Consider the following 21,339-nt stretch of genomic DNA (forward strand, 5'->3'; position numbering starts at 1 on the left):
CCACTTCCACTGCAAGGTCTATAAATCCCAGCCCAGCTCAGTATTACCCCATCTCTATTCCAACAGGTAACTTTGCATCCACCTGCCTTTCCCACAGGGTTTGTCATTCACACTGCAGGGCCTTCAGGATACAGGCTGATATCCAGTAGGCCTGTGCAAAGTGGCTAGTATTCGCTTTGGATCTGGCTGATTCGGGGGACAGTGATTCAATTCGGTGATTCGATTCACTGTCCCAACTCAATTTGGCTGAATCAGACAGGCCCATCCCTCACCCGCTCTCCCAGCCCCCACCATGGCTGCTCCAACCTTTCTCACCTCCTGGCACTTGTTAAAAAAAAGCCTCAACTCAGGGGGTGCTGCCGGGCAAGGGATGATCCCTACTGCCCCCCACTGCCCCACACTGCATGGGGGGCTCTGCACAAGCCCCCTGATCCCCGCCTGCTCTCCCAGCCCTCCCATGGCTGCCCCACCTGCCACAGTTCTGGCCCTTTAAAAAAACAAAATAAAACAAGAAAAACCCCAAACTCACTGCTCCTACCAGTGGGGGCATGAGCCCCCCAAAGCCCCAAGGATGCTGCAGGAACAGTGAGCCTGGGGGTCTTTTCTCGGCTTTTTTTTCTTCAGAGATTCAGCCACTGAGTCGGGTCAAATCTCCTCCAAATCGAATCACCATCCGAAGCTGGTGCAGGGCACAGCTCTAATATCCAAGCACAGTGCAGGGCACTGAACAACCAATAAACACAACCAAAGGGGTGTATCCTTCTTTGTTCAGTCGCTGCTTAGGTTTCACAGATCAGATTAATCCCTTGCTTAGAAGTCTACTCTGTTCATATTAGCAGGGTCTCCTTCTGCAACTCCAGACTTCCAAACTGCTTTGTGCACGCTACACTGAACACGTAGCATTTTTTTCCCTTCCCAAAGCAACTTGAATGTTTGATTAACAGATGCAGCAGCTAACTTTTCAACCCAGCATATTTTTATCCAAAAAAGTGTTCTTCCCCTGTTCATGAGCTGTATAAATTCAGTTTATTCATAATCCTTTTATGCAAAGCAGCACCAGATTAATGACTTGTGCACTGCACAATGCCTAATTGTATCATACCTCTACACATTCTGGCGCTCTTTTTTCCATCCCTGATATTTACCCTAAAATTCTTCTCTCCACTTGAATAACTCAACAAATTGCAGTGTTGTACATAATACAGGTAATAAAGCACTGGCAAACTTCATACTCACATTAAGGTAGCCAGCTACCTCATAAACATTTGTTTAGCAATGATTGATAGACCATTATTAGCAGGCAAAGTGAAATGCTACAGTGAGTCATTTGGACCAAATCCACTAAGTACTTATATTCACTGTGGTGGGCGGGGGGAGGAGAAGGAAGAGCCTTTGAGCACAGTCTGTCCACAAATAAACCTACTTAGGTGTGACAAGAAAGCTCTCATTAATGCAAAAGAGACTATGTATTTCCAGAATGAGCCATCAGCAGAAAAACTTTTGTGTTCCCAGCCTCTTGATAAGTGCTGGCATATGTAGTGAAACTCAGTTTTGAAACATTAACTTTCTCAAACAAGGAATAACAACAGTTCACCACTTCCCTGGAACATCTTTTAGAAACTGTCCAGTTTAGGGAAGCATTTGCAACAATGCAAGCTCTGAAAGTCTGAAAAACCTGCCACTCCAAAGAAAGGCTGAACCTGTTCAGGACGTCTGACTATCTAGGGACAGAACTGGGACATAAAGCAGTTTAAACCCGTAACAGAACAGAAGTTCACTGCACATAAACCACTTTCAAAATGGCTGAAACTGGTTTAAGAGAAACCTGGATGGATGTAATATATCAGACTTAACTAACTAACCAGATCCCTTTCCGATTCAAGTTAATTCACAGTCCTCCAGCATCCCAGGATGCTTTGCACCCGAGCTGTGTTGTCTGCTCTAGCAAGCAGGGCTGGCCCTGCCCCCCTGTTTTCACAGTGAAGCCTCTGCTGTCTAGCCTCTGCCTGTCAGCCCAGCATGGGGCTAAGCCCTGCAGGACCATATTGAGGGGTGGGAAGGGGGAATCCCCTCTCTGCACCAGGGACGGGGACCCCCCTCTGAGGCTAAGGGATCCAGCCAGCTCTGGGCTGGAGGGATTGTTCCCCACTGGGAGGGGACAGCAAGGGGTTGGAGGCATGTGCTGGGCAGCCAATCAAGGAGGAGCGCTGCTCTAGTGCCTCCCAGCTACTGGTATGGGCCACTGCAGTGATCTGGCTGCCTTTCCAGTTTCAAAAGGATACATCAGTTTGCTTTATTATCAGTTCAATCTATGCATTTTACAGAAACCTGCAAAGATTGAATCAATTTAGCCTGGGGCTTTTTGACTGTCTGTACTTGGCCTAAAAGACAGTTGCTTTATAAGCTATTCATCATCTGCCCCCGATGGGGTACATGGATACTCAACTGCCCCAAGTTTTGTCCCAGTTATGTCTAAGAGCTGGAAGGGACCTTAAAAAGTCATCTAGTCTGATCTGCTGCTCAAGGAAGGGGCATTCCTATGTAAACCCTGCCAGATAATTCATTGCTAACACTGGTTTGCCAGAAGACAAGACCATACACAGCCAGTCACGCCTCACTCCTAATCCTCCCTTCCTAGGTGCATCCCCTTCCTGCTATGCATTCGCAGCTGCTTAATACAGATGCTCCTCATTGTGGGGTTTCTGTGGGCTTCCCTCCACTTTGACCAATCTAACACATCTCAGCAGGTTTTTTATTCCTTTCATCCTATGTGCAATTAAACTCCAAGGGGATCATAGACAGCCTTGGAGTGTGACCATCGTATTTATGTAACCGTTACAGCATTACCTTGTTCCCCTGCGATGCTATAACAGCTGAGTGTGATCTATTTGCTCTGCCTCAGGCCTTTAACTTCAGGAAACAGTCAGCCTCATTTGATGTACTAGCTAAACATTGTATTTGTGAAGTCTACATTAAAAAAATTTATGGAAATCCCATTACGTTGGGTAGCTCAGAGCACTGTGATGCATTCAGTGCCAAGTACTTATACACTGAAGAACAAGCAGATTTCAGACTAATTCTTGGCACATTGAACATTCAGATACTTGCTGACATGCTGACAGCCTAGGTTTTTTAAGGCAGCAGCTGTAACCAGGTGGGAAAAGTTTAGGTATGTGCCTATGATTTGGAGATTTTTGGTTAATGAGAATCAGAGTGAGGGACAATATGTCACTTCCCGGCTCTCTGCATTCCCATATCAACATTAGAGCCCCCGTTTGCTTACCCTTCTACCTAGAAATGCTGCAGGCAGGAAACTCAAAGGCAGAATTTCTCGCACTGGACCCTTTGGCCTACCCAACTCAGGCAGATTCATAGAGGCTGTGCTGCTAGGAGTCTCCTATAAAGGGTTTTCTCCTTCCACAATATCCACACCATGCCTCACTCATGGATTCCCCTGGACTTCCCAGAATAAATTATATCTCAGGAGTCTAAATGCTCTTCTTCAAAACTACAGATTTCAACTGGGGGGGTAGAGGGAGATACAGGAAAACTTCCACTGAATTTTCTTCCCATTTTTCAACCCATTCAACTTTCCCACCACTGTCAAAAGCATCGAAGCAATGCTGTCTTTCTCCTCTCCCAGGTATAAGCAGGGGCTCTGTCACTGGGTACATCTTTTACTGTTCACTATATAAGGACAACCAAACTTGCCAGATGCTGTTTGGGACCATGTGTAGATGAAATGAGAGGCATGTGCACACAACACTTTAAAGAGGGCTAAATGCTTTGCCCCGCTTTAATAGTGTCAGTGTTTGCACACCTTGGAGGTGTATTGTGCATTAATTCCAGCCACTGTAGGAAATTCGGTGGTGTAATGCGCCTTAAGTGACTTGGGGTCACTTAACTCCTCGAAGGAGTTTCAGTTTGCTGCCCTACTGCTGCGGAGCAAAGCACTGGACTCTGTGCAGCTCTGTGGCTCTGCAGAAAGCCCACGCAGGCAGCCTGGCAGCAGCCCAGGAAAGCAGGCTCCACCCAAGAAGTGGCAAGCCTGATCTTTTTTTTTTTCTCCCTGGATACTGCCTGCCTGCCTGAGCTGTGCGGGGGTCCAGTGCTTCCCTCCACAGCTGCAGTGCCCCTCAGGACTGCCCAAGCTGGGTGCCGCCTGGGTGTGTGTGTGGGGGCGGGGGCTGCCACTGCCGCAGAGGGAAGCACCAAGCCTCATCACACACACACCGCCCAGGGACCACTGCACCCGCCGGTGGCTCTCCACCCCCTCTCCACTGGAGAGGCAGGTAAGTCAGCAGGGTATGTGCACGACACAGGCGTCTAATCAGCCCTAAATTGAAGTGGTGTTTTTTAAAACCCACTGCTTCAATTTAGGGTCTCCATTTCCTCTACGCATGCCCAGAAGACCAGCTCTGCTTTGTGATGGGTAGGTGTATTGCTGCTGTCTGTCAGATCTGTCTGGGGAACAAGGGCTGAGAGATTTAAACAGCTCTTTCTTGTGCTGATTTAGGCACAGAACAGTAGGGCTATGCGAAGCTTCAGGTGGTGATTCGATTCGGAGGAGATTCGGCCCGATTCAGTGGCCAAATCTCCAAATCTGAATAGAACCTGGGGACCAATTTAAAGGTCTGAATCCATTCAAAGCTCTCCGAATCTTTGCCGAAGCTTCGGAGATCTTTGATGATTCGGGCAGTCCCCGGTGGCTGCAGCAGGGAGCTGCAGCCACTCTGAGCTAGCAAGTACTAGGGGCTGGGGGACAGGAGGAGGGGGGAGGGAACCATGGGGGGACCCCTGCCAGCCCCCACAACCCCCGCCCACTCCCCCAGCCTCCCCATTGCTGCCCCCGCCCCAGCTCCCAGTACTTTAAAGAAAAACCTGGTGTCAGAGGAGCTTGCCAACTCACAAGCCATCTCTTCAGTCTGTAATAGGTTAATGTGCTGCACAAGATTCACAGCTGATATCAAGGTGTGGTAGCTTCACTGCCCTCATGGTTCTGGACAAACTGAGCACCTGGCCCCCTACGTCTCAAAAACCAGTGACCTCAGCAGGAAGGCTGAACAGGCATGAGGGGAGGGAGGCATTCCCTGAACTCCATGACAAACACCCTTCTTCAGGCAGAGGGAGAGTCTGTTGGTGGGCTGTGTGCTCTCCTGGGTGGAATGGGAGCCAATACGCAATGGAAGCCACTGGAATGCAAAAAAGAATTGCAAAATGAACAAGGAAGTTATCAAATGCAACTGGGAAGAGATTATTCTAGCTCACTCTTAAGGAGCTAATATGCAATTAGCTCAGATATATGCAGCTGGCATCCATTCCACCCAGGAGAGCACATGAAATGCCAGCAGACTCCCCTAGGCCTGAAGAAGGGGGTTTGTGCCTGAAAGCTTGCAAAGAACAATTTTTCCAACTATTTAGTTGGTGTAATAAAAGAGATCACATCTACCCAAAGAACCTTGTCTGCCTATGGCCTGCTAGGGACACAAGCACTAGCCCCACCATCCCGTTTTAATAGCTTGAGCATCTCTTCAGTCCCTTGAAGGCTTCCTGCACTCAGAGAGCAAGGATGGATCATCCCTGGCCATCCCTTCTTCATCGCATGCTGCTGGGAGGACCAGTCAGAATCTGACCTTACACGTGGGACCGCCTCACACAAGCAAACACGCGATCTGTGCATTAGTGTTGAATCTGTACAGCCACTATGGATGGGTTTGGTGAAGCCAGCCAGAGGAAAAGTTTTTAAAACAGAAATTCTCCATCAGCACAATGTATCATCACTGGAAGATGATAACATCACTTGTACCTAAGAGACAGGCCTCCATAGTTCAATCGCTCTTGTGACACTAATAAGTCCCCACTCTCGGGATAACTCGCTTTCATGTCCCTCTAGCCAGCTCTCTCAGCGCTGTCAGCTCCTGGCTAAACCAAAACTTCTTCTTATCGAACTACTCCTGCAGAGTAGCAAGTTCTGTCCGTGAGCCGCAGCCTGTATCAACTGACGCTTTCTGTAACTCAGGTCCCAACTCTGTTCTCTCAACCTACAATAGCGGAGGATCGATCCTCCTTGGTGGCAGGAAGATGCTTAAATAAGAACTAATTTTTCCACCCACCGCTCCCTGCACGCACACACCCGGCCTCCATCTCAGCTGAAATCCTTACTCACGCCTTGAGCTCTTGAAAAGATGCAGATGCGCTTTGCAATGTCACTGCAAACTGCTTCAAGCATCCCATTTTTATCACTCCTCCGCAACCCCACATTGATGGGCTCAGTCTGCAAAGGGAGGGAGGGAGGGGGGAGACATACATCTCTGTTGTCTCTGTTTGCAGCCAGGTTTACACAGGGCTCTGAGTCACAGCGTTGCTTTCTCATCTTGCCTCATCAGAAAGGCTCAATGCACCCGCTGGGATTCCCAATGCCTTTCTGCTGCCTGGGTATTGCTATGGCTGATTGAGGAAACAACTACGTCAAAAATTTCCCTGTGTCCAAAATGGCCATAGGATGAAACAGAGCTGAGCTCCTCCTTAGCCATGTTGGCTCCACATGTCCAACTTCAGTACAAACTGAAGGCATCACTCATATCAGGAAACAGAATTGAACGTGTCCAGGGAATGGATCTTTTGCGAGTGAAGGTGACATTTTTCATGATCTCTTCATCTAGGGAAGACCCATACATTACATCCAGCTAAACTTCATGTTCTCCCCACATGAGGAGCACAGCCATCATCCTACCTGTCTGCCACTCCTTCCCCTGGCTTATTTTACAAACCAGCACTGATTTTCAAAAACCATTTGGGAACTAGCATCACTGCGTCCTCTCTACAGCCTCCCCAGCCTGCTCATTCCAGTTTTGCTCTCCTCTTCGTCTCCTCTCTCTCACCTTCCCCAGGTCCAGGTTGCCTTTCTACTTGCATTGCTTCTAAGCCGCTGACCAAAGCTGTGCGAGTGGTTAAAATAGAAAGTTTGTAGGAAGTTGCCTTTCTTTCTGAGCAATGCCCTGACTCGGAGCCTTCATGCTGTGCTAGAAGCTGCTGTAGTGACTAGGGCTATTCTAACAGTCCACAGTCTGAGACTATCCCATGACACACAAACCCTTCACATTTTTCAAGGGAAAGCATTAAGTAGTCCAAGCAATTAAGAACCAACCAAACCAGAGGAAATGAGGAATTGTGCAGGCTACCCTGGGCAGGGCTGGATGCATCATGTGGTTTTGTCATGTATGCAAGCAGTGGAGTCGGACTGAGGCAATCTAACTTGATTTAACTGAGTTCAGGGATAAGCGACTGTGTGGAACAACTGCGCAGGTTCCCACTTTGCATCAGGGAGAGCCAGGATAGATGGATAAGGAGGTGTGAAGAGTACTCAAGACGAGGCATATGGTCACTAAGCATCAGTTACTGGGAAGACTGGCAAGGCTAAAGTTAGCAAAAAAAAACAACCGGGGAGGAAAACAAAGGGGTAAAATGAATAAAAGATAATGCAAGATGTTCAGACAAATAATAATAAAAAATTCAGGTCCAGAAGACACTTGAGTACTATGAGTGAAGTCATCGGCCTGGCTCCGAGAGAAACAGCAACCAAGCTAATTTATCGACAGAGCAAAATGACATTTCCTAAAACAAGCTAAGTGAATTCTTTGCCTCAGTGCCCCAGAGAGGAAAGGGAAGCCGACAGAAGACGATGTATCATACGTTTCCCAGTGTGACAACAAGAGGTGCCAGTGAAGAGGCTGGCTATCGGCTCTTTAAACCCTGGCGGTGCTACACAACGGCCGGAGGCAACCTGTTGCCATCAGAGGAATGCCAAAAACAGACTGCAGAGGCAGAGCCCCCTTTGACAGCTCACTTGGAGCTCAAGATGCTCTCCAGGCCTTACTGTGCATCCACTGCCCTATGTCTTAGCATCATCCTGCGCACCTGTGCAATCTGCATCTAAACCTCTCCCGGGTGATTCAGGACCCTTGGTGACAGCTAAACCCTGCCTGTACACAGGTGCAAGCATCTAGACAAGCAAGATGCACAGAGGATCAGGAGCTACGCTTTCCCATCTCTGATCCCAGACAAAAGCACTCAGGCCATGCTTTCAAAATCAACGTGAAATTCCCCCTGAATTGTTACAGCTGGGATACCAATGGGGAGGTGAAGATTTGCTGACTTCTTCCTGCTATGCAGCCTTCCTGCAGCACTCAGAGACTAGTTTTTTTTCTGACACCTGCCAGGAGCTGAAGAGACTCACTCCTCCCCTCTTTACCCACCTCGCAGAACACAAAGAGGGTCATCCTTGTGCAAGCCAGTACCATTTTCCAGTTTTCAAGAAATAACGGCACAAATCTGTGATGTTTGCCAACTTAAATTAATTTGCATATTCTTTTTGCAACATTTCCCCTACAAAACAGCAGCTCTAATGCCTATCGATTATCTGTTAAGTGTCGCTAGCATGTGCGGCCCTGACAACACATTATTATTATTAATTTGTCATGCCCAGAGGCTCAGTGCCTTCCTTCAGGGACTTCATCCCCCCACTCATCCCCTTTCAATGTGAAGATTCACATCAAGTTCAGCAGGAGCAGGGCTAGGCTCTTTCCTAAGCAGGCTGACAACATAAATCAGACACAGGATGCACTGGGGGACACAAAGGATTGTTCAGTCTTAGAGCATCTTTTTTTCCCCTTTTTAGTGCATAATGGGTCCATGGCAGCATTGTATGCAGTAGCATTAAATAATTTGTACAGAGTTATCAATATTTATTTGCTGACAAATTACCCTTAGTGAAGAACTTGTGTGTGAGGGAGGGAGAGAAAGTAAAGTGTGGCAGATCTGGCAGGGCCTGTGAACCAGCTGAGGTTCTACTTTTAATCTACAGCTCTCTGCAGCCAGACATACAGCAGTGCCAGAGACTCCTTGCTATGTGAATAAAAAGGCCTTCTGGTGCTAGCAAAGTGCATTAGGGAAGGTATGTCAGCCCTGCATAATACTGGTTGTTGGCTGCTTCAGAGACATGTCATAACAAGTAATCAAGTAATTGGAACAGCCATTGTTATTTGTAGTACAGTAGCACCCAGAGGTCCAGACAAGTCAGAGGCCATTGTGCTAGGCACTGTAATGCACGTAGCAAAGGGACGTTAGACTGCAAACACAAAAGACCAGACATGGGAGGGAGGGTGTATTGCTGTGACCAGCTTGAAAATAGGGAGCAGACACAGAGATTTGCCTTTAGTTCTACCAGAAGTCTGTGACAGAGCCAGGAATCAAACTTAGATGTCCTGAGTACAAGGTCTTAATGGTAATTCCTACGGTTTCCCCAGAGAGTCCCGAGATCATGTCCCTCGTTGCAGTCGGTCAAAATCCTCAGTGCACTTAGTGGCAAATGCAGGTGTAAACACGTATCCTTGGTTCTCGATTCCACCACAATCCTAGGGCCAAGCAGGATTGTTCCACATTTTGAAGGAAATGGTGATCGTGTGGACACAGTATTTCCTTAGGGGTCCTCAGAGCACGCAAGTTAGAAAAGTTTCCCATAACTGTAAGGGGCAAACATCTATCCCTCCCAGGCATGACAGCAATGGAAGGGGACGCGAGGCTTTTTCACATGTTCCATCACTTCTGAGCCCCATTGATCAGTAAAACAATTGAACATACAAGATGGAACAAAGCAGAGAAGCCTAATAAGAGATCTCATCCCTTTTGCTCTCATTTGCTTCAGTTCCCAAGGGATTGGAAAAGCTTGTGGATATGGTAGTACACAAAAACCAGCAGCTCCATGGGACATAACACCATTTGGAGCCACCAAAAGGTACAACTACAACCAGCCTTTAAGAGCCATTTAAATGAATGGGTAAAGCAGCAAGATCTAGGAGACATGCTAATTCCTACTTGTGATGCAGTGCTTGAGAGTTAAAATATGACACAAGTCAAGGCTGTTTCCTCTCACCAGGCTGACTGACTTGGAAAGAGAACAGCTTCTGCCTATCCATTATACACATGCAAGTAAATATATGGCATAGTATCAGGATGTTACTCAACCTTGCAATAGGTGATTTAGCCTATAAGACCTTGAGTGGGTAAAAAAAATGAATCCATGAATGCAGTGTAGGATGCACAGAAATTGGGTGCTTTCTGTTCAGCTGGTGGTAACTTGGAAGAAGAGAAGGGCAATAAGTCTTGATAGAAACTTTGGAGGCAGTGGTCAGTACAAAAAAAAAAAAGAGAGAGAGAGAGAGGAAGATGCAGTTCAGTTTAATACAAATAAGATCGGAGTATTAACTATATCCCTAAACAGAAAGACTGGACCTTTCCCCTCCAGTTCTACACCATGCTTTTAAAACAGCATGTGTGCGAGTCACTGTTGTGTTGAGGGTTTGCAATGGTGAACTTGCAAAGCTCTGCTAAAAAGTGGAGGTGAGCCCAGAACCATTTGACAAATGCCCTCAGTCACCTGGCACAGGGACATGCAACACAGGAATACATTTTGACTCAAATTTGTACTTAGTCTTGTTTAAGTCTGTATAAATTAAGCTGTGTTTATGGGCATACTACTTACCTTGCATGTTCTGTGCTTCCCCAGAATACAGGACTTTAAGGTAGTCTCAGTACCAGAAAACTCATCTGACCATTGACTCTTCTGAATCAGTGCACTCCTCAAGTGATGTATTTTGGAGTGTTTTTGCCAACCTGAAAGAGAAAATGGCATTGCTATTTCCAAATGAGTGGGAGCTTCATATATCAAAGCACTGAGATTTGATACATACATAACTATGGACTTGATTGAACTCGTCTGCCCTTTTGACTTGATCCAAATATATTTGTCTTCAGTGGAAAAACTCCCATTGACTTGAATGGCCTTTGAATCAGCCTTTAACAAGTGTCCACGCAACTTCCCAAATCTTGTCCCAGTGTGTCAAACCTAAGGTGCATTTCTCAGGTCACAGTTAATCCATGTAGTCAGGTGAAGCTCTGAACAAGAATGTAGAGGGGCTATAATTCTAAAGAAAATCAAAGTGACTGCTCTGGGGATATCAAAGATAAAGGAAACAGAATATACCTTCACTAGCCACATGTTCCAATCACCTAGACAGAAATACAAAGAAAAATACGTATTCAGCTGTGTGCTTAATGCCACTGGAATGCAAAAAGGAACTGCAAAATTAATAAGGGAGTTATCAAATGTAACTAGGAAGAGATTATTCTAGTTCACTCTTAAGGAGCTAATGAGGCCATTTTTAGAGCACAGTGCACAAAGCAAATCACTCAGATACAAAAGGATAGCACAGAGCTGGGGAAAGTACAGCAAAGGGCAGGCAGAAAAACAAAGGGACTCAGGAAGCCTAGTTATTCTCAAAGGTTGTAAAAACTGGGTCTAAACTTTTTTTAGAAAATAGGAAATTCTGGACCTTGTCCTGAGCGGTGCTGAGACTTCTCAACCCCCAGCATCCTCTGGTCCCTAGAAGCATACACCACTCTGCAGGGAAGATGATGCAGAACAGTGCTACATAGGATATGTAAGCAAACAAGGAGGCTTTTTTTTTCCAAGCCAACCAGTGTAAACAAAGGCAGGGGCTGTAAGTCTGCGCAGGGAGAATATTAAATTTGATTCCAAGCTGCTCAATAATTTCAAGCAGGCAAGGACACACCAAACTGATGGCAAGGCAAATGGATCAATGCTTTATTATGCCCTAACACCTGACAGTTGAAGTGCAGAACGACGCTCTTCAGCAGCGCACGGCTTTGCCGCCGCAAACTTCTTCTTTCCAAAATAACACAAACCTTTTCCTTGCAAAACCAGGAAGGGGGTCGAGCCCTCGTAACCATTGTCCCTGCACTATGCTATCACCCTTTCAGCAGCAGTAACAGTTAAGATGGGGGATGCATTAGAAGATCCAGATCAATGCTAACTGAAACAGTCCCTAGCAAAGGGAAGTGCCACCTTCACAACCCCAAAGCACCTTCCCCGCACCCTGAAGTATGTCTGCCATTGGGATCCATGCCCTGAGACAGATGGGCCTGGGCATCAGGAACAGACAAGCTCTGTCTGTATGCCCCCACACCATACCTACAGGTGAATCATAACTTGGGTTCCCTCGGAGCCAGGGTAGCCCCCTCCCTGGAATATCTCCCTGAGACTATTTGGGGGGTGGGAATCCGTAGAAAAGCCCAGGCAAAGATAAAGGTCCTGGGATAGTTATGTGGATGAACACAGCTTCCCATGGATGACCCTTGCTTCCCAAAGCTTTCTATAGATGTCTTGGTATGCAAGGATTCAGAGGACTGAAAGGATTTCATCCTACCAGGGGTGATGGGATAATTCAGTGGAAGCCCATCTGTTTCCTGGTCCTCTGTCTGGAATTTTCCAAGATGAAAACAACTCCAAGGCTAATTTTCTTTCCTGTTCCTTTTTAATTAAATGTCTGGCTCTGATGTGGAAAGCAGCCCATTGGAAAAGTACTGCGTGGCTCTGTCTTTACTGTGTCCTGGATCTAGCCTTCCCAGCTTACAAAGAAAAAGGATGCTTTTTTCCCAAATATCCCTCTTAAATGTGACACAGTCACGATAGGTTGTTGCTGGCATGTTTATCATCGTGGCTAATGTGTAACAAAGATATTAGAACAAGGACAGTGAACATCGTGGAGGTGATGCAAGAGCAGCGTAGGACCTGGCTGTCTCTTCCATTGCTGGCAACTCTACACTGTAGGCAGATTGTACTAAGTAAAGGTTGAGGTCTGAATAATCATGGGGAGTTGTTGCAAATTCTGCGGGGGTGAAGGCAGTCATCTCCCCCACGCATCAGGCTCATGGGCAAAACCTCCATTCCCTGCCAGGTCCCTGTCCTACAGAGTGACTTTTCTAACTACCGCAGCACTTACTGGAAATTTCCTCCTTCCACTGAGATGCTGTCATTGATGGGCATCTTTGTAGCAAACTCTCCTCATTCATCTCAATATTCAGCATTACATTTTGACTAAGCAATTTACTTCCTCCTGTCTCCTTAGCCCTCTCCGGTCCTCAGTGCTGTTAAAGGTTAATTCCTATTAGTGCATGAATGTCATCACCTAACCGAACCGCCTGTGTTTTGATTGCCTTGTCAGTGGCCAGGATGAGAAGAGATTTAACAGTTATTTTTGGCACCATCACGTCTCAGGGCTGACTGTCAACTCCACAAATATTCCAATCTACTGCATTGTTGTTCTTATTAGCCCGTTAACTATCCCAATTGAAAAACGGCCTGGTTGAAATGGCACTTTCTAGCCAGGTCCATGGGACAGCAAAATGATGGATGACTGGCACAAGGAGCCAACGTTCCTGAAACAGCAGCAGGAATGCAGATCCCCCATGAGACCACCGCGAGATTAAGGAGGGACAGAGGATTCAGAGCAGAAACCTCCATGAAGCGTGGTGTTATTTCCCCAGCCTTACCACTCAGAATAGCTTCTCTTGCGGTGGGAGGTCAGCGTTACCAGAAGTGACACATTGTCACTGAAATGTGGGTGGACTGGCAGCCAATTTTCAGGTTTTCTTCCCTTTTGCTGCCTTGTTCTCACATAATACCAGCACAGCAGCTGGGTAGGAGACAAATGCAGCCTCTGTTACTGGGTTATATAGTTCTAATCTACCCTGGTCCTTATACCACCCTCCTGTCCCTCGTACCCGTGCCTTTCTCATACGGCATTAGTAAAATGACAGCAGAATAAAACAGACTGTCATTCTTCTCACCACTGCCTGATTACCAAATACTCGGTGATGCAAGTTTATCATCATCATTGAGCACATCTACACAAGACACTTTATTGTGCAGTAGATTAGTCTACTGTGCAGTAAAGTGTCACCATCTGCACATGCGGGGCATTTACCGCAAGTAAATTAGGCTACTATGCAGTTAGCTAGTACCTGTAAATACAGATACTAGATTAAGTATGTTTGATTCCAAGGCATTCAATTCCTTAAATCGTGAAGCTTTGTGGACCATCCTCCAACGCCTTGGATGCCCACTGAATTTTGTCACCATGCTGAGGCTCCTGCATGATGATATGACCGCCACTGTCCTGAGTGGAAAATCTGAAACCAACACCTTCCGCATCCGGACTGGGGTCAAACAAGGTTGCGTGATCGCTCCCACCCTGTTCACCATCTACCTGACCATCATCATCCACCACATCTAACATGATCAGCATCGACTGGATGGAAAGCTTTTCAATCTTGGGTGCTTCCAGGCAAAAACCTAACTCACAACCAAGGACATCCACAACCTTTGGTTTCCAGACAATTGCTGCATGATGGCTTACTCTGCACAGGATGTGCAAGCGACCTTAGATCTCTTCAACATTTGGTATAAGAGATGTGACCTGTCCTTGAACATTGCCAAGATGAAGTTTCTCCACCAACCCTCCCCAGGCCAGCTGGACATCCCTCACACTATCTACATAGATGGGGAGGCTCTGGAGTACGTGGAGCACTTTCCGTATCTTGGTAGCCACTTCTCTCAATGGGCTACCATCGATTAAGAAGTCCAGCACTGGGTCAACTGTGCCAGTGCTGCCTTCTTCAAGCTGCGACAACGTGTCTTTGAAAATAAACACCTCCAGAAGATGATGAAGGTCTTGGTTTACAAGGCTGTCATACTGACCACCCTCCTCTACTGCAGTGAATCCCAGATCATCTACTGACACCACATAAAAACCTTGAGAGCTTTTACCAGCGGTGCTTGCATCGAATCCTGGGGATCAAATGGGAGGACTGCCACACCAGCACAAGCATCCTCCATGAAGGTGCATCCACCAGCATCGAAGACTCATTCTTGAGAAACCAACCCCAATGGACTGGCCACTGTGTCTGGATGTCTGAAAACTGCCTCCCTCGCCAGATTCTCTTTTCCCAGTTCTACATTGGCCAACGCTCAAAGGGCAGCCAAAGGAAATGGTACAAAGACACACTCAAGGTCACCCTCAAGCAGGGAGCCATCGACACCAATGGCTGGGAACCATTTGCTGAGGAGCAACTTGCTCACTGTTCGGTGTGGTGCCACCTGGTCCATCATGGCGCATACCACTTCGAGGCCCAACAACTTGATACTGGGGTGGAATGGCAGCAGTGGAGGAAGAAGGAAACTAACCTGGGGCTGCGAATCCCACTCCCCCGTGCAACAACATGCCCCCATTGCTGAAGAATGTGTGCATCCAGAATCGGGCTCCTCAGTCACCTGAGAACCCATCAAGTCTGATGAACGTCATCCTCAACTCCAAGGGACTGCCAACAACAACTGCACAGTAAATTAGCCTACTGCACAGTTAGCTAGTACCTGTAAATACACATACTAGATTAACTGCACAGTAGTTATTGCACAGTAACACTCGTTACTCATTACAAATTTGCTGCTGGTCAACCTAGCTAGCAGGGGAGCAGAGGGGAGAGGGGGGTTCTCTGCCCCCTGCCCTGGTGCTCCTCAGCTCCCAGCTCGCCCTGGGAGCCGATCAGCATGGAGACTGGAGAGGTCTCTGCCCCCTGTCCCAGCGCTCAGCATAGAGCTGTCAGCTCTGGAGGGCAAGCGAAGGTTGGAAACCCAGCCCCTACCTGCCCCCTGAAGCAGCTACTGCACAAGGAGGAGTTGGCTGTTTCAGGGTTTGGGCAGGGGATGGGAACACAGCCCCTGCCAGTTCCATGGAGCAGTCAGCAGTGCACCAAGCAGGACAGTTGTCAGCAAGCCCTGCTTCCCCTGCCGGGCATGGAGCTCGCTGGCAGCTGCTCCACACCCAGGACAGTTCCTGGGAAGCCAGGATGCTCGCTGGCAGCTGTGTTTTCCACAGGGCATGGGACCAGGAGAGCTCTGCCCACTACAGAGGCATTTACCTCCCGGCCTGGTGTACATCAGGTCCTCTCCCAATGCACAATGGTCCAGGAGACAATGGCCGCTGCAGCCAGCAGAGCTTTCCTGGCCCCGTGCCCGTTGGGACCAGTCCCATGTCCCTTGCTAGCCCCCAGGCTAGCACCCAGGGTACCCTGGCTGCTGCAGCGGGGACAGAGCAGGGCAGGAACATCCCTGTACTGGCATGCCTACTGCAAATTAATAGCATGGTTAGACGCACCATTAAGTATTTTCATGCCACCCTGAAGCATGCTAGGTACTAACAGAAAGACACAAGGGTGGAATATTCAAAGAACACCAGAGTTCCAGTTTCTGAAGTGACTCAGGAGCCTAAATACCATTGGCTGAGGAGCTGAAAAGACCTCAATCACTTTTGAAAGTAGGACTGAGGTGCTTTGGAAAGTTTTGCCTGTGGCACCCCAACACAGGACAGTGCTGCCAGGAGTAGAATGCCCCCACTTGCCCTTGGGCTGAAATAAACTTAAGTGACTTTCTGAGCAGGCTGTTAAAGCTGTGGCTAAGAGGGGTTTTGGAGAGGACAGAGGTTCCAACAGCAGTGAAAGCTAGACAGGATTTTTAGTTGGTGTCTGTTTGGCTGAGTTCCTATAGAAATTACTACTTTAATTATCTTGGAACTGTATTTTAAGTGATAGGTGAAGGCATCTGGAACCTTGGTATGGGCATCTTTGTATTGTTTGTAAATTAAATGCAGATACTAGCTGCAATGGGGCTCCACACAGGGCGGAGGGTTCACTCTAAGAGGAATCCTAAGTGAGGACACTCATGAAAGTAAGCAAGGATGATGTATCATCATATTTGCTTTGTTCACATGTGTGCTTAATACCCTGGATTATTCCACAACAACATACGATAATGTAGCTTGTCAATATAATGAAATACCAGTGACAAGAGACCTGGCTACCCCTGCCTTTCCTGAGAGCGGAGGAGACTGTGCGCCAATTTTGGTGAAGATCAAAAAGGTGGGTGTGATGGAAACCCAATCAACCAGGTTAAAAGGCATCTCACAGACATGTAGGCCCAGAAGGGACCTCGTGAGTCATCCAATCTAAGATCAAGTTCTTGTCGCAAATGTGTGGTACATGCTCGAACATCCCCGTTGCACAGGACTGGAGCTCTGAGCATTTTGTACCACGTCACATTTCAGAGCTTCTCCCCTTTGCCACAAGCCCTACCTGAAAATACAATGCAACAGGAAAGGGAGAAGCCATGAAAATCTGGAGCAGAAAGCAAAGCAGTGGGTCCATTACCCAAAGTGCTCTGTGGTTTCCCATGGGAAACCATCATCTACCAAAACGTCCTCATGGAAACAACTACCGACATCTCATGCTTGCACCAGTTTCCTCGGGCCTTGTGACTGCCCGAAAGCCCCAGGCAGCAGGTGCCAGGTGAAGTACCCTCCCCTGGAGATGTGCTGTTCAAACTTGCAGATAGGGGTGACATGTGCGGACAGCTGGCGACATCTTGTGGCCAACCTTGATATCACTGAGGCAAGTCCCCCTTTATGGACCTCGTTTACTGAGACGATACTGGTGGGACAGCTGCATCCACCCCACCACGCAAGGGCACCTTGCTGCATGTTGCGTGTTTCTTGCAACGCATGCGCACTCCTTCTCCCCAGCCCCAGGTGTGGTCTGAGCAGTTTGGAGAGGCAGCATCAGCTGCCCTGAAATCAGAGTTCACCATCTTTCACCAAACTGGGCAGCTTCACAGGTAGCGCACTGCTTTTTGCCTCAACAAAATTAGTGTGCATGCACATGTGTATGTGCACGTGCCCTCTCTCTCTGCCCTTTCCCCACCAAATAGTCAGAGCTGCTCAGATGTATGTCATAGACCCTACTTCTTCGAGCCAACAATGCCTCTCGCTCCGTTCCAGTGCTAATGGCCTGTACTTGTGGAGTGCGAGGTCCTGAGTTCTGCCCTTGTTGTCCCCATAAGGGTCAGAGTGGTCCTGGTTACTGTGAAATCCTTGGTGGCCCCCCAGATCTTCAGGCAGTTGTGGTTCCCCTCCAGTCCCATGGGGCTCTAAGTGGGTGACCCAGTAGAGAATCACCATTAGATATAAAAGATGTCATGTGGTTTCTACCAGCATCACTGTCCCAGGCACCAGCCCATTTCCTGTCTTCTTAGCCCAGATCCCCCTTCTCTACCCTTTGCCCACTACCTGGGAGTCCTTAGAGCTCCGCTTCAGGCTCTAGGAAGAAAAATCTCCCAGGACAAGCCCTGATATGAAAATTAAACAATTAAGATCTCAAATTGCAAAGCATAGTTAAAAAAAAAAATCCCTTTGATTTATTGTGCCTGGTTTTCTGCCAGCCCTGGAAATGACCCTATTCATCAAGCTCATGCTTATTCAGTCTGACAAGGTTCTTCCAGCAAGATTTTTTTTTAACATTCATAGGCTTTGCCACTCAGGAGGGGGCTGGCTGTATTTTATGGCAGTGCGTCAGCCTTGTAGCTGCACACAGGTGAGCAACGCCTGTTACCTTAAGGTGAGGTTAAGGTTTTAAAGCCTGACACTTGGCAAGGAACAGCTTGAGGTCACTCATGCATTCTGCATCGGGTTCATTACACCAGCTCCCTTTAGTCTAAAGTTGGAAGCCCAGCTTTCTAGGAAGTTACCCTCCCTTTCTTACTGGATGCAAATGATCCTTGAATTATATGTATGTCCGTATTTAATGAAGTACTGCAAACTAATTCAGCCTGTCTCCCTGGCTCATCATGGCTAGGGGTTGCCTACATGATGACGAGCACACCAGAAGCAAAACAGCAGGGCAGATACTGCCATAGCCTATGGGTAAGATGCTGCATCAGCAAAGCCTTGACTTGGAGGCTGTGGTGCTTGTTTAGCCCACAAGTGAGATGATGATGATGACAACCCTGTGCTGGGGCCAGACTGGACCCTGGCTGAAGTAAGCATTGCACTGGCCTAGAGACAAACATGAACAAGACCCATGTTTAAGAAAGAAAAAAAAAGAGGAATGATTGAAAACAGGTCATCTCAAAGTTCATCGCCATGTCATTCCAAAGTTCCACTTGTCCTTGCCAAGACATCGTGGCAAATCAGGAGATTAAATGTAATGGCTGGACTGTGAAACAGAGGGATCTGTATCTCATTTGAAGGGGAAAAAAAATCAAGGCAACCTGAACCGCAGCCTCATTCCTGCCACCCCCACAATGTGAGCAGTGCTTTCACTCCGCTCAGAGTGATGGATAACGTTGGTTTCTAATGGATCGTTGTCTAGAGATCAACCACCTCAAGCCCTTGGACCCGCAGTAAATTAAATGTTTAATGCTGCTTTTGAACTCTAGCCAGAAGCCATTTGGGCAGTAAATCTGAGAGAGAAAGAGAGTTTAAACCTGCTTCTGTTTTTATCATGCAGAAGTTCAGCCAAATTTCCTCCCAGAAGCTTCAGTCAGGATTTCCATCATCCTGTCAGGAGCTACCTCTAAATGTTATAGTGGCCAGTTCCTCGTGGACTGAGGATCGTGGTTGTGTGCTTCACACTGCAGCAAGCTCCTGGGATCACCCAGCAATCATGCCAGGATGTGGGCATTGGCATTTCTGACTTTGTTTCATGTCCTTTTGTGGCGTTTTAAAGGCAACCCAGGGCAAAGAGAAGCCCTCGGTGGGTAAGATTCCAGTCAGTTTTCAGAGAGGTTTCTCCTTCTTCCTTAAGGAAAGATTTGTGGCAGGGCCTTTTTGGTCAGCTGCATCCCTAAGGCTGGACATGGATCTTTCAAGGTTGCTAGAGCACTGCAAGAGCCACAAGACGTATATTTTTTGTCCACATTTGCACTCAAGGTAGAGCTATTCAGGAGAGACCCAGCTCCTAGGCAGCTTATGGTTTTAGACTGGTGTTTTACTCATAGTCGGAAGTTGTCAAGAGTCTCGGGGCTTATCTACACTGGAAAGCGATAGCTTAACTCTATAGGTACCAGAATGCAGTCCATCAGCATAAAGGTACATTTTACCAGCACGACTATGCCTGAGTGGAAAAGGAGCAGTTGTACCAATGTACATCACCTTTATACCAGTACAACTGTGCCCTTCCCAGGGTACTTACTGACAAATTTACATAGCTGAAAAATCCCACGCTTCACGTAGCAGCAAAAATACATGTAGACAATGGTTAATGGAGTTAGGTGTCCACTGAAGTTCATGGGGATCGAGTGCCTAACACCATCAGGCCCATTCAAAAATCCCAGCCCAGATGCATACTGGGCTGAACTCCTTTTCCTTGGGGTTGCAGTGTGGGGACCCTATTAACCCAAGAGCATCTCTCCCTTTACCAGCTCACGTACTCAGTTGTAGCATAGCCTATTTATCGGGCATATTTTCCACTTGCTCAGGATGCATCCTTTGGTCACAAGGGTATGTCTGTTATAGGAAAAAGCAGGCTCCAAGACCAAGGTGTGCTCTTACTGAGGATCATGTAGAGTTGTAACTATGCATTCTGGGAGAGGACTGCCTAGGTGGCACTGGGAGGGAATCTGGGCCACTCAGTAATGTTATCTCCCTCCCTAAAATTCAAGCAGAGCTGTCCACAAATGTTTGTTCTCTGCATACAATCATCTGAGGCTCCTGTCACCTTAATCCAGCACCACCATGGTGGATAATTATGCATATCTTGCTCCATGCCCTCTACCACAACCACAGTCCTTTGTGACACCAGAAGGCAACACCTCTGACCACAGGGATGGAGAGCACCCAGCTGACCACTTCCTATTCTCCTTATTATCCCCTGGTTACTTGTGTCACAGAAATCACCTCTGTCACTCAGATGATATTCTCCATGCTGTTATTTGCACCCTGAGTTTGTGTCTCTCCTCATGTCATTCCAACTTGAGGATTTGAGTCTGACTTCGACAGAAAGCAGGTTGGAGGTTTCCCCTGAAAATGATGTTCATCTCTTGAATTCCTCCCTGCTTGTTAATCCAGCCTTTCGCCAGGACCAGAAGATAGCTTCCTCAATTTTTGTGCCAATCTTGTAAGCTTTAATCACTGGAAACCCAAATAGCTTTTCAAGTTCCTTCGTCATTTTGTCTATTCCCCCTGAATATCTTGAAGTAACTGAAATGACGCTGCAGCCTGATGGACTCAGGCTGGCGAGGTTATGGATTTATGGTTCCTAAAAGCAGTTAAATGTCATCCAACTGAGAATTCAGGGCAGCTACATCTTCTAGGGTATAAAGAGAAGCCTTATCACATTTATAAATTGCTGTAGCGACTGCTTGATGTTACAGACAGCCAATTTCCAAATGAGAAAGTCAGCCTGAAGAGCACATCAGAGAGGCAGCAGATACCACAACAGCCAAGTTTGCTTAAGGATATGATCCAAAGCCCATGAAAGTCTTGTAGAAAGACCCCAATTGACTTCACTGGGCTTGGGATCAGGACTTAATTTAGAAAATGGAAACCTTGTTCAAAAAAAAAAAAAACCAACAGCATTGACATCACTGCTCAT

General features: G+C 47.3%; 1 long non-coding RNA gene across 1 annotated transcript in view; it reads right to left on the reverse strand.

The window, feature by feature from the left end:
* LOC149858060 (uncharacterized) overlaps window positions 1-21,339 on the reverse strand; it is a 40,471-nt gene that overhangs the window by 11,078 nt on the left and 8,054 nt on the right. Inside the window, exon 4 of the long non-coding RNA XR_016443815.1 lies at window positions 10,541-10,671. This is a non-coding gene — a long non-coding RNA (uncharacterized LOC149858060). The remainder of the gene's footprint in view (window positions 1-10,540; window positions 10,672-21,339) is intronic.

The sequence above is a fragment of the Crocodylus siamensis genome, chromosome 8, assembly GCF_052110815.1.
Source record: "Crocodylus siamensis isolate JL-2025a chromosome 8, ASM5211081v1, whole genome shotgun sequence".
Lineage (NCBI taxonomy): Eukaryota > Metazoa > Chordata > Crocodylia > Crocodylidae > Crocodylus > Crocodylus siamensis.